This window comes from Dendrobates tinctorius, unplaced genomic scaffold (assembly GCF_039654945.1).
Source record: "Dendrobates tinctorius isolate UK_male_01 unplaced genomic scaffold, ASM3965494v1 ptg000095l, whole genome shotgun sequence".
Lineage (NCBI taxonomy): Eukaryota > Metazoa > Chordata > Amphibia > Anura > Dendrobatidae > Dendrobates > Dendrobates tinctorius.
This window is the reverse complement of record NW_027361763.1, coordinates 26,256,959-26,269,408: the sequence shown is the minus strand read 5'-3', so window position 1 is coordinate 26,269,408 and position 12,450 is coordinate 26,256,959.

Below are 12,450 nucleotides of genomic sequence, written 5' to 3'. Positions count from 1 at the left end.
CATTACAGAGATGCAAATCACCTGATTTACATAGTTGGCAGTTGGCTTTCAAGCCTATACAGCTTGGAGTAGGACAACATGTATAAAAAGGATAAATGTGATCAAAATACTCAGAACTGCGTGCTGTTGGGCGAAGGCTGAGGACATAAAGTTTCCCTCTGCCCCAGAGTCCACGCAGACCTCTAGCTCCCAGGCGGAAGCACCGTTCTCTAACGTCCCTCGGAAGGACAGATTGGAGGAGAAAGTTCCTTTATCAAGTAGACCTCCTCCAACTACCATTGGACGCAATCGTTTTTCTGACCGCTGAGGGCACCTGTTAGCCAGGTGACCAGACTGTCGACACTGGTAACAGCGTGCGGAGATTTGCACCGGGCGCGACTTGGGACCGGTGCAAGACACCTCCATAGGCTCTGGAGGCATGACTCCATAGCAGGGGGTTCATAGGTTTAGAGAAGGCGCGAGCCAACCTAACCCTCTGTCTGGATTGTGCATGCTCCACGGAGATCTATGCGGGTGAAAAGGGTGATCAGCTACCGGGAACCTACCTGGTAGCTGGAGCATCTTTAACATGCTCCACCAACCCTCTCCAAAACACAGGGACTAGTGTCTTATCAGGCCATTCCAGCTCGGAAGCCAGTGTCTGGAAGCGGACGGCATAATGGCTGACTGAGAGGGATTCCTGTGTTAGTGCTGGTAACTGGAGAGAGGTGTCGTGAGTGACCCATGGCCCCAAAAAGACCTGCTTTAGGGACATTAGAAACGGAGCAGCGCTTAGAACCACGGGGTCACCACTCTCCCACAGTGGAGTGGCCCATTCTAACGCCCTGCCCGACAGGAGGCAGATGATAAACCCCACCTTAGCCCGCTCGGAAGGGAATCGCATGGCCAGTAACCCAAGCTGGATAGAGCACTGACTCAAGAATCCGCTACAGGTGGCGCTGTCACCTGAGAACTTGTCGGGCAACGGGAGATGGGATAATGTCGGGGCAGGAATGGACATAAAGGCGTGGGAGACCGACTCTGCTGCTGCCTGGACGGCGACTGCAGTGATGTCCGCAGCTGAGGCTGAGTGCTCGAGAGCGGACAACCTGCCCTCCAGCTGCTGGACATATTGCTGCAGGTGCTGCTCGTCCATCATTGTTAGCCAGGTCCTGGCACTACGATAATGTTACGGGGCTGGCGAAACGCAACAAATAATAAGGATGAAATAATATATAAGGTGTGTTATCAGCCCAGGGCCCACCGTGCAGAGGTGACCAACTGCTGCTAAACAATGAGGGAAAAGCGTGTAGGAGTAAGGCCGGACACCGGTGTGTAACCACTCAGCCAGTGCTAACAGACACATGCGCCGTTACTTCATGTAACACGTGCCTGCCGGCGAACAACCGCAACCTGTTAATGTCACAGGTCACGGGGTGTGAACCACTACTGCAACGTGTGCAGTTTCCCTGACGAACATCACTAACCAGCCTAATAACCGGGCTGGAAAGCGCTACTAAAGCATACGGCATAACTAGCGGACGCTGCGATAGCAGTGGCCAAGTAGGCCTATACTGGCAGACGAAATCATAAGAGGCAAACGATGAGGAACACTGAGGCGCTATGCAGTGTCAGAGCTGCTGTGCTGACTCCAATTCCTATCCCTAACACAGGCATAATATCAGAGGAGGTGGAATTATAATGCATCTGTCACCAGGCTCATTCATCCATCATCACACATACACTTAGTACTATAGCCTCAGAGTCTATCATAGCGCATGGCGGGACGGCCATGCGTGCCTTTTATAGCTGTGCCCTTCCGGGACCTTCCTTATCCTCCAGATGGTCCAATATGAACTGGAGAAGGATCTGAGCATGTGACTCCCGATCCCCAATGGGAGATCGTCTCCTGAGCATGCTCAGTGGAGAGAAGGGAGAACTTAGACTTTGGAGTCTTTTGCTGCTGGACAGGTTGCATTGCCATAACTGGACCAGAGGTGGCAGCAGCAACCGAACCCGCGATGCTGGTGTGGACAGAACACCAGGATCGTGGAGTCTGCTGAGCAGGCACCAGTGCGGCCGGAGGGGAATGAGAGACTGTAGATAGCAAGGCTCGGGATTCCTGCTGTGCAACGCCCGGAACTCGACGCCTAAGAGTGTATGCCTTCAGCTCCCTTGTGGCCAGTGGGTGAAGATACCAAGACAGAGGTTTGCTCATCCTCTAACCTGGAAGAGGTGGTCCAGTTTTTTCAGGGTAACGGGCTGAAGATGCTTTCTGACTGTATGCCTTCAGCTTCCATGTGGCCAGTTGGTGAAGATACTGTTAGATTTTGGTGGTCTCAACAGACCCTTAGTATATCGGATGGTTGCCAAATTAGGTAAGCTTTGATCAGAGCAGTGTGATGCAAAAAATGAACACAGAAGACAAGCTTCTGAATCCAAATTGCATACCATTTATTCATACTTGTCTAGCTTATATACCCTGCTGGGAGGGTGTACACATTAGCTCATCTCTATGCTCTGCCCATGTCAAAATTTGTTATGAAATCATTTACTACAGTATAATATCCTAAAATGCATTAGTAAGCGCTGGTCATTACACAGATAAGCATACTTTAGTATCCATGAGGTGATTTTCCGCTTACCGATAAGAAGGAACAGGTGTTCCATTATGCAAGTCCAATCATTGCCATTATTAGTTCTATCTTACTAAGGTTTATAGCTTTCATAGAATCATAGAATCGTAGAGTTGGAAGGGACCTCCTGGGCCATCTGGTCCAACCCCCTGCTCAAAGCAGGATTCGCTAAATCATCCCAGTTAGATGTCTGTCCAGCCTCTGTTTGAAGACTTCCATTGAAGGAGAACTCACCACTTCTCGTGGCAGCCTGTTCCACTCATTGATCACTCTAACTGTCAAAAAGTTTTTTCTAATATCTAATCTGTGTCTCCTCCCATTCAGCTTCATCCCATTGCTTCTAGTCTTTCCTTGTGCAAATGAGAATAAAGTTGATCCTTCTACAATGTGACAGCCCTTTAGATATTTGTAGACAGCTATTAAGTCTCCTCTCAGTCTTCTCTTTTGCAAACTAAACATTCCCAAATCCTGCAACCTTTCCTCATAAGACAGGGTTTGCAGACCGGTCACCATTCTGGTCGCTCTTTTCTGAACTTTATCTGATTAATTATATGACTATGTGCTATTAGCTACCTCAATCAATACGGTGCTAAGCGGTGGCATGGCACTAAAGAGATATTATGAGGGATAATTTAGCTCATGTCATATTGACCCAGGGAGATGTACAACTCACCCAACATGTCAAATAGTGTCTTTCTGTGTTTTTATATATATGATTCTGTATATGGAAGAAATGTCTTAGAGGGATCTCTGAATACCCTATCAGTCCCCCCTTTTGAGAATAGATATGATTTTACCCTTAACCTACGGGTACATTCAAAGGCCTAGTGCCAGTGTCGGACTTCCTAACCTTTTTATTCTTCCGAATTCGCCATATAATGGGGTGATCGTATCCTATTCACAACTACAGTATTTTGTCATAATCATTACTGCAAGGTCTCAGTCCAATATACATAGTCTTGGTAACATAGTAACATAGTAACATAGTTATTAAGGTTGAAGGGAGACTTTAATGGATACATCAATCAGTTTCTGAAGTAGTTCTCTGATTCATGGGATACAGCAGCAGCCACAGGTCACAAGTATAGCTGTCACAATTGCCAGGGAGATGAGAAGACTGGATACAAGTTGCTTCCATCTTCCAAACCATGATACCAAGCCAATCAGTGAACGGGTTGTTGATACCAGAATTTTCTGCCAATTCATCAGACAATGATGTAAGACCCTCCAATGCTTTTGTGATGCTCCCATGGGGGGCTGTATTACTGGGGATAAAAGTGCAACAATAAGTACCAAACATTTTACAGACTCCTCCCTTTTCCGCTAGCAACATGTCTAAGGCCATTCTATTCTGCCATGTCATTAAAGAAGTTGGGGCTAATTGTTCGGCTACACCCTTTATTGCCTCCCTAGTGTAGTTTATAAACCTTTGCTGATTGCAGTAAATGTAATTTATCCAATCCACATTCTTATTCAGTGTAACCCACCAAAAGAAAACTGATTCAAATCCTGCTGCGATCTGATTCCTAGCTTTATACTCCTCCGGTACCTCTCTAGGAACCCCTATGCTGTCTATGTAGATTCTTAGATCAAAAGACCCAGCAGGTACCAACCTTTTGTTTCTGCATAGAGTTTTAACATCCATGTTACCCCTTTTTATCTCTTCTGATGAAATTATTTGGAATGGCATAAGTACCTGGGCTAGTGCACAGCTGCCAGTCCAATTTGTTGGCAACCCGGCTCTCTGCCAGAGTTGGGTCTCAGGATTCATTGGTTGCCGTGGTTGCATAACTCTGTGTCCAGGTAAACTCTGTCTTCCTCCTCCTCTGCTGATCTACTCAGCTGCATACCTCTGGGTTTACACAAAGTTTGATATACTACCTCATCGTCATCCTCTCTGTTCTCCCACTCCTCGCCCTGAGAGTTACCTTCCTCCTTTTCCAGACTTGACAGTACAGTATGGTCTGCAGGTGCCTCTAATATCTGAGTCTCATCACAAATGGATCACCTTCACCCAACGGGGTTAACATCTGTTGACGAGGGTTTGGTTTATGCTCAGGCAAAACGTCGTCTGCTCACGGCATACAATGTGCAAAGAGATCTGCAGACTCAGCCATTTGTGGTTCCCAATAGTCAGTTGGGCACTTGGAGGGTTGTAATGTGGGGAAAAAAGTGTTACTGGGTAAACCACCACTGAGTACTGTACTGTGTGTGATGTTAAAGTGGAGGAAGAGGAACAGAGGCCACTTGATGCAGCGCTTGCCATCTACTGGAGCACATGTTCTTACTGGTCCTCATCTACAAAGCATACCATTGTACGTCTGCCAAAGAAAGTGAGCGGAGTTGCCCATCCATTAAAAGTTGTAAAAATGCTGTGAAAATTCAGACAGCAGCAACATAAACCAATTTCTCATCCTCATATCATACCGGTCTCACAACCCTACAAAGTTATTCAGTACTTTCAATTCTTTCCTGCATCCACCAGTTCCTGCTCCCTCTCATCTCAGCTAAAAACTTTGCCTCACCAACTGTGAACTTGACACAAAAACAACCAACCTCATTCCAAACTTTACCACAGTTTTCATCAAAAGCCTAACACTCCCTCAACCTTTCACTAACAACTTCCATCCTGATTGAAACATACCACGATCACATCCATCCTCAAAAATCCCACCCTTGACCCATCTTTTTGTCTACCTATCGCCCCATATAATTTCTACCATATGCCTCCAAACTACTGGAAAAACATGTCCATTTTGAAATATCCTCCCACCTCTTCTCTTGCGCCCTCTTTGACTGCTTACAATCTGACTTTAGACAGCACCATTCCACTGAAACTGCCTTGACTAAGGTTACCAATGTCCCACTAACGGCCAAATGAAAGTTACACAATTTTGTCCTCCTTCTTATCCTGGACCTGGCATCTGTCTTTGACACAGTGGACTGTTATGAATGGGTCACCGAGGAGAAAAAAGCAAAACAAGCTAAGTCACAGAAAACCAGAGAGGTTGGTAACTATGCAGATTGCAGATCCCTGATCTTACCACACAACTAGCAGTAGCCGTGGAGCGTGCCTACGATGAACCTAGACGCCTCGTCACGGCCGGAGGACTAGATAAGCCTAAAGCAAGAAAAGGGAACACTAACTGCCCCAGAGCAGACCCCAAAGGAATAGATAGCCCCACACATGTATTGACGGTGAAACAAGATGAAGGCACAAACACAGGCAGGAAAATAGGCTGAACAAATGATGGGGTCCAAACTAACTAGACAGGAAAGGAAAGGAAAGACACTGTCTGCAACCTGCAAAAAACCCTACAAAAATAATGTCCAACACTTCTGATAGCAAAATTAACCCTGAAGTCACTAGACTTCTCCCACTATATCAGGACTCTGAGACAGAGCAAAAAGAGACCGAACTAGTAAGGGACAAAAAGCCAATTGGCAAAATACTGATAAATAAGAGTGGAAATTCAGCACAGCCCCCCGCTGGGGGCTGGCTGACCATGCAAAAAACTGAATAGACCAACAAAATCAAGTGTGAACATTAGCAAAAAAAATTAGCTTTAGATGACTCGAACAGAGCTGAAAACCAAGAGCTGACAAGCCAGAAGGAATCACCAGCAACTGAATAGGGTGTCGGCTGTCTTAAATCCAATCTGAGAATCCTGAGGTACAATCATCATCCTCATTCTCAGGTGGCAGATCTCCACCGATCAAATCAGCCTGGGGGCTGGCTGACCACGCAAAAAACTGAATAGACCAACAAAATAAAGTGTGAACATTAGCAAAAAAAATTAGCTTTAGATGACTCGAACAGAGCTGAAAACCAAGAGCTGACAAGCCAGAAGGAATCACCAGCAACTGAATAGGGTGTCGGCTGTCTTAAATCCAATCTGAGAATCCTGAGGTACAATCATCATCCTCATGCTCAGGTGGCAGATCTCCACTGATCAAATCAGCCACACCACCTCCTGTCACCACCAGAGGGGGTCTGGAAGGGGAACTCACAACTGGTGAATCAGAGAATGAACTCACAACAGTACCCCCCCTTGAGGAGGGGTCACCAAACCCTCATCCATGCCACCAGGCTGATCAGGATGGGCCCGGTTAAAAGCACGAACCAAAAGGTAAGGGAGAAAACAAGGGGAACTGCTACCTTGGATCTAATCCTTATAAACAGGGAGGAAATGGTTGAGGAGGTAAAAGTGGCTGGGACCCTAGGAGGTAGCGACCATGCTATTTTAGAATTTTGGATAACTAGAGGCGGAAGACCTGTGAAGACTCAGACGTCAAGGTTAGATTTCAGAAAGGCAGATTTTAAGGGATTCAGAAAGAGAATTGGAGGGATCCAATGGCTGGATATCCTTAAAGACAAAAATGTCCAGGAAGGATGGGAAATCTTGAAAAATGAAATTCTCAAAGCACAGTTGTTAACAATTCCGAAAAGAGGGAAGAATAGGAAGCATTTAAGGAAACCAGGATGGATGAACACAGAACTTAAGCACATGCTAAAAAGGAAGAAAAAAATGTTTATAAAATGGAAAGAGGGAGGCATATCTAAAGAAGAATATAATGCTGTCTGCAGAACCTGCAGGGCACAAATCAGATTATCTAAAGATGAAAATGAATTGAGGCTTGCAAGAGATGTCAAAAGCAATAATAAAGGATTTTGGGGATATGTCAAAAGTAAAAGAAAAGTCAAAAATGCTATAGGATTTTTACAGGATGAAAATGATGAAATGGTAAGACAGGATGTTGAGAAGGCTGAACTTTTAAATTCCTATTTTGCATCTGTTTTCTCTCAGAAAGGAAATGTAACATCAACTGTTATTCACTGTCCTATTAAGGGAATAGAAGAATCCAGGATATCTATAAACAGAAAGATAGTGAGGAAACACTTAGCTAACCTAAATGAATTCAAGTCTCCAGGTCCAGATGAATTACACCCCAGAGTACTGAAGGAGATAGCAGAAGAAATTTTTGAACCCCTCTCCATAATCTTTGAAAATTCTTGGAGAACAGGAGAAGTGCCAGAAGACTGGAGAAGAGAAAATTTTGTTCCTATCTTCAAAAAGGGGAAGAAGGTGGACCCAGGCAACTATAGGCCGGTGAGTCTGACTTCTATACCAGGAAAGATCTTTGAACAAATTATTAAACAACATGTATGTCAATACCTGGATAAGAATGAAGTGATTAAACAGAGTCAGCATGGGTTTGTAACTAATAAGTCATGTCAGACTAACTTAATTTCCTTCTATGACGGTATCACTGATTGGGTGGATCAAGGAAATGCTGTAGATATAGTATATCTTGACTTCAGCAAAGCATTTGACAAAGTCTCTCATACAATCCTTATTGAAAAAATGACTAAGTATGGAATGGACAAGGCAACTGTTAGGTGGATTCATGACTGGCTTAGTGATCCGACCCAAAGAGTGGTCGTAAATGGCTGCACATCCAGTTGGAAGAATGTCTCAAGTGGGGTACCACAGGGCTCTGTCCTGGGCCCTGTATTGTTCAACACCTTTATCAACGATTTAGATGAAGGAATTGAGGGTAAACTGATTAAATTTGCTGATGACACAAAGCTAGGATTGATAGCTAATACTAGAGATGAGAGAGAGAGGATTCAAAAAGATTTAAATAAACTGGAGAAGTGGGCAGCAACTAACAGAATGGTTTTTAACAGGGAGAAATGCAAAGTACTACATCTGGGCAATAAAAATGAAAAAAGCATATATAGAATGGGAGGAACAGGGCTAAGTGACAGCACATGTGAAAAAGACTTGGGTATACTAATAGATCACAGACTGAATATGAGTCAACAGTGTGATGTAGCAGCAAAAAAGGCAAATGCAATTCTAGGATGTATTAACAGAAGCATACAGTCTAGATCACGTGAAGTCATTATTTCCCTCTACTCCTCTTTGGTCAGACCTCATCTGGAATATTGTGTCCAGTTTTGGGCACCACATTTTAAAAAAGACATCAACAAACTGGAGCAAGTTCAGAAAAGAGCGACCAGAATGGTGACCGGTCTGCAAACCCTGTCTTATGAGGAAAGGTTGCAGGATTTGGGAATGTTTAGTTTGCAAAAGAGAAGACTGAGAGGAGACTTAAAAGCTGTCTACAAATATCTCAAGGGCTGTCACATTGTAGAAGGATCAACTTTATTCTCATTTGCACAAGGAAAGACTAGAAGCAATGGGATGAAACTGAATGGGAGGAGAAACAGATTAGATATTAGAAAAAACTTTTTGACAGTTAGAATGATCAATGAGTGGAACAGGCTGCCACGAGAAGTGGTGAGTTCTCCTGCAATGGAAGTCTTCAAGCAGAGGCTGGACAGACATCTGACTGGGATGATTTAGCGAATCCTGCTTTGAGCAGGGGGTTGGACCAGATGGCCCAGGAGGTCCCTTCCAACTCTACGATTCTATGATTCTATGATTCTATTGGCATGAATATCGGAGGCAGAGACCCAAGAATTATCCTCCTGACCATAACACTTCCATTTGACCAAATACTGGAGTCTCCATCTAACCAAACGAGAATCCAATATTATCTCTAGCTCATATTCCACATTGCCTTCGACCAACAAAGGGTCAGGAGGTGCTGACATAGGAACCACTGGCTCAACAAACCTCTTCAACAGAGATTTGTTAAATACGTTATGGATCTTGAATGTAACTGGAAGAGCCAATTGAAACGAAACAGGATTAAGAATATCCAAAATCTTATAAGGACCAATAAATCTTGGCTCAAATTTAGGAGATGCAACATTCATAGGAATATTCTTTGACGATAACCAAACCATATCACCCACTTTAAACCGAGGACCATTGGTCCTTTGCCGGTTGGAAAAACGCTGGGCCTTTTCCTGAGAGAGTGACAACTTATCCACCACTTGGTCCCATATCTGCTGCATTCTCTTAACCACAGTGTCCACACCTGGGCAGGACGAAGATTACACTTGCCCTGAAGAGAATCGAGGATGAAACCCAAAATTACAGAAAAAGGGTGACATCAAAGTGGCAGAACTAGCTCTATTGCTCAGTGCGAATTCGGCCAAGGGCAAAAATGAGACGCAATCATCCTGATCAGCAGATATAAAACATCTCTAATAAGACTCCAAGGTGTGGTTTGTTCTCTCAGTCTGTCCATTGGTCTGGGGATGAAATGCGGAGGAGAAGGATAACTGAATTCCCAGATTGGAACAAAAGGCTTTCCAGAATCTGGAAACAAACTGGACTCCAGTTTGGATTGCATCCAGTCGGATACAATGTTCTCAGGAATCCCATGTAACCAAACCACCTGTTGTAAAAACAAGGGCACCAACTCAGCGGAAGATGGCAACTTTGGGAGTGGTACAAGATGGACCATCTTCGAAAATCTATCACAAATCACCCAGATAACAGTCATTCTCTGAGAGACAGGAAGATCAGAAATAAAATCCATTGAGAAATGGGTCCATGGCCTCTTGGGCACCGGCAAGGACCACAGCAGCCCACTAGAATGAGAACAGGGTTTAGACCGAGAACAAGTCCCACAGAACTGTACAAAATTCCTGATGTCATGAAATAAGGCAGGCCACCAAAAGGACCGACTCACCAAATCTCTGGTACCAAAAATACCTGGATGACAGGCAATGCTGAGCAATGAATTTCAGACATCACTCTCTTTCTCCACTGGTCAGGAACATACAATTTTCCCATATGGCAACGCTCAGGTTTATCCTCCTGAAATTCCTCCAGGGCGCGTCTCAAATCGGGGGAAACGGCAGAAAGAACTACCTCCTCACCTAGGATGGTAGTAGGCTCGGTCACACTAAGAGAATCGGCAAAAAAACTCCTAGAAAGGGCGTCTGCCTTAACATTCTTAGTGCCCGGAAGAAAAGAGACCTCAAAATTAAAACGCGCGAAAAACAAGGCCCATCTAGTCTGTCTAGGATTCAAGCATTTGGCCGACTCCAGATAAATCAAATTCTTGTGATCGGTGAGGACCACAACTTGATGTCTAGCTCCCTACAACCAATGTCTCCACTCCTCAAATGCCCACTGCATGGCCAACAATTCCCGATTCCCCGCGTCATAGTTGCGTTCAGATGGGGAGAACTTTTGAGAAAAGAAGGCACAGGGATTTATCTTAGAAGTCACAGGGTCTTTTTGGGACAAAACAGCTCCTGCACCAATCTCAGAAGCATCTACCTCCACCTGAAATGGAAGTGAGACATCAGGTTGCCGTAAAACTGGAGCTGAAGTACATCTCTGCTTAAGCTCCTGAAATACAGTCTCTGATTAACCCTTCCATGTAGTAAGGCCCGCCCACTTTCGGAATTTTTGACAGTATAACTCTGCAGAATCCTGACTCTGGTTTAATGCCAACAGGGTTCTCTCAGCTTGATCAACAGCATTAGGTTCATCATACAACAACCCCAAGGCTTGAAAAAATGCATCCACATTAGTCAGAAAAGGATTTTCAGGTGTCAGAGAAAACGTCCAATCCTGGGGATCGCCGCGCAGCAAGGAGATGACAATTTTAACCTGCTGCACAGAGCTCCCCGATGAACTAGGCCTCAAGACCAGAAATAATTTACAATTATTCTTAAAATTCAGAAATTTAGACTGATCCCCAGAAAACACATCAGGAGTAGGGATCTTAGATTCAGCAGCATGTGAGGTAGGTGGAAATTCCCCGCACTTCAGCAGCCAGCTGCTCCACACGATCAGACAATTGCTTAATCTCCATTAGGAAAAAAAATCCTCCTACGGCCCTAGAGAAAAAAAGAGGAAAAAATATATATATATAAAAAAAATTCTGACACTTTTTCTTTTTTTAAACAACTTTTTCCTGCTTTTGAGTACCCTAGAATCTGCGGTATGGCTGGTGATTCTGTTATGAATGGGTCACCAAGAAGAAAAAAGCAAAACAAGCTAAGCCACAGAAAACCAGAGAGGTTGGTAACTATGCAGATTGCAGATCCCTGATCTTACCACACAGCTAGCAGTAGCCGTGGCGCGTGCCTACGATGAACCTAGATGCCTCGTCACATCCGGAGGACTAGATAAGCCTAAAGCAAGAAAAGGGAAGACTAACTGCCCCAGAGCAGACCCCAAAGGAATAGATAGCCCCCACACATGTATTGATGGTGAAACAAGATGAAGGCACAAACACAGGCAGGAAAATAGGCTGAGCAAATGATGGGGCCCAAACTAACTAGACAGGAAAGGAAAGACATTGTCTGCAACCTGCAAAATACCCTACAAAAATAATGTCCAACACTTCTGATAGCAAAATTAACCATGACGTTACTAGACTTCTCCCACTATATCAGCATTCTGAAATATTCTGAGACAGAGCAAAAAGAGACCGAACTAGTAAATGACAAAAAGCCAATTAGCAAAATACTGATAAAAAAGCTGAACAGACCAACAAAATCAAGTGTGAACATTAGCAAAAAAACTTTGCTTTAGATGACTGGAACAGAGCTGAAAACCAAGAGCTGACAAGCCAGAAGGAATCACCAGCAACTGAATAGGGCGTCGGCTGTCTTAAATCCAATCTGAGAATCCTGAGGTCCAATCGTCATCCTCATGCTCAGGTGGCAGATCTCCACTGATCAAATCAGCCACACCACCTCCTGTCACCACCAGAGGGGGTCTGGAAGGGGAACTCAAAACTGGTGAATCAGAGAATGAACTCACAGCAGTGGACCATTCCCTCTTACTACAGACTTTCTGATCTGTTGACATTAAAGACTTGGCTCTTTGTTGGATCTCCTCATACCTAACAGAAAAGACATTCAGTGTTTCCCACTCACACCCTACCTCCT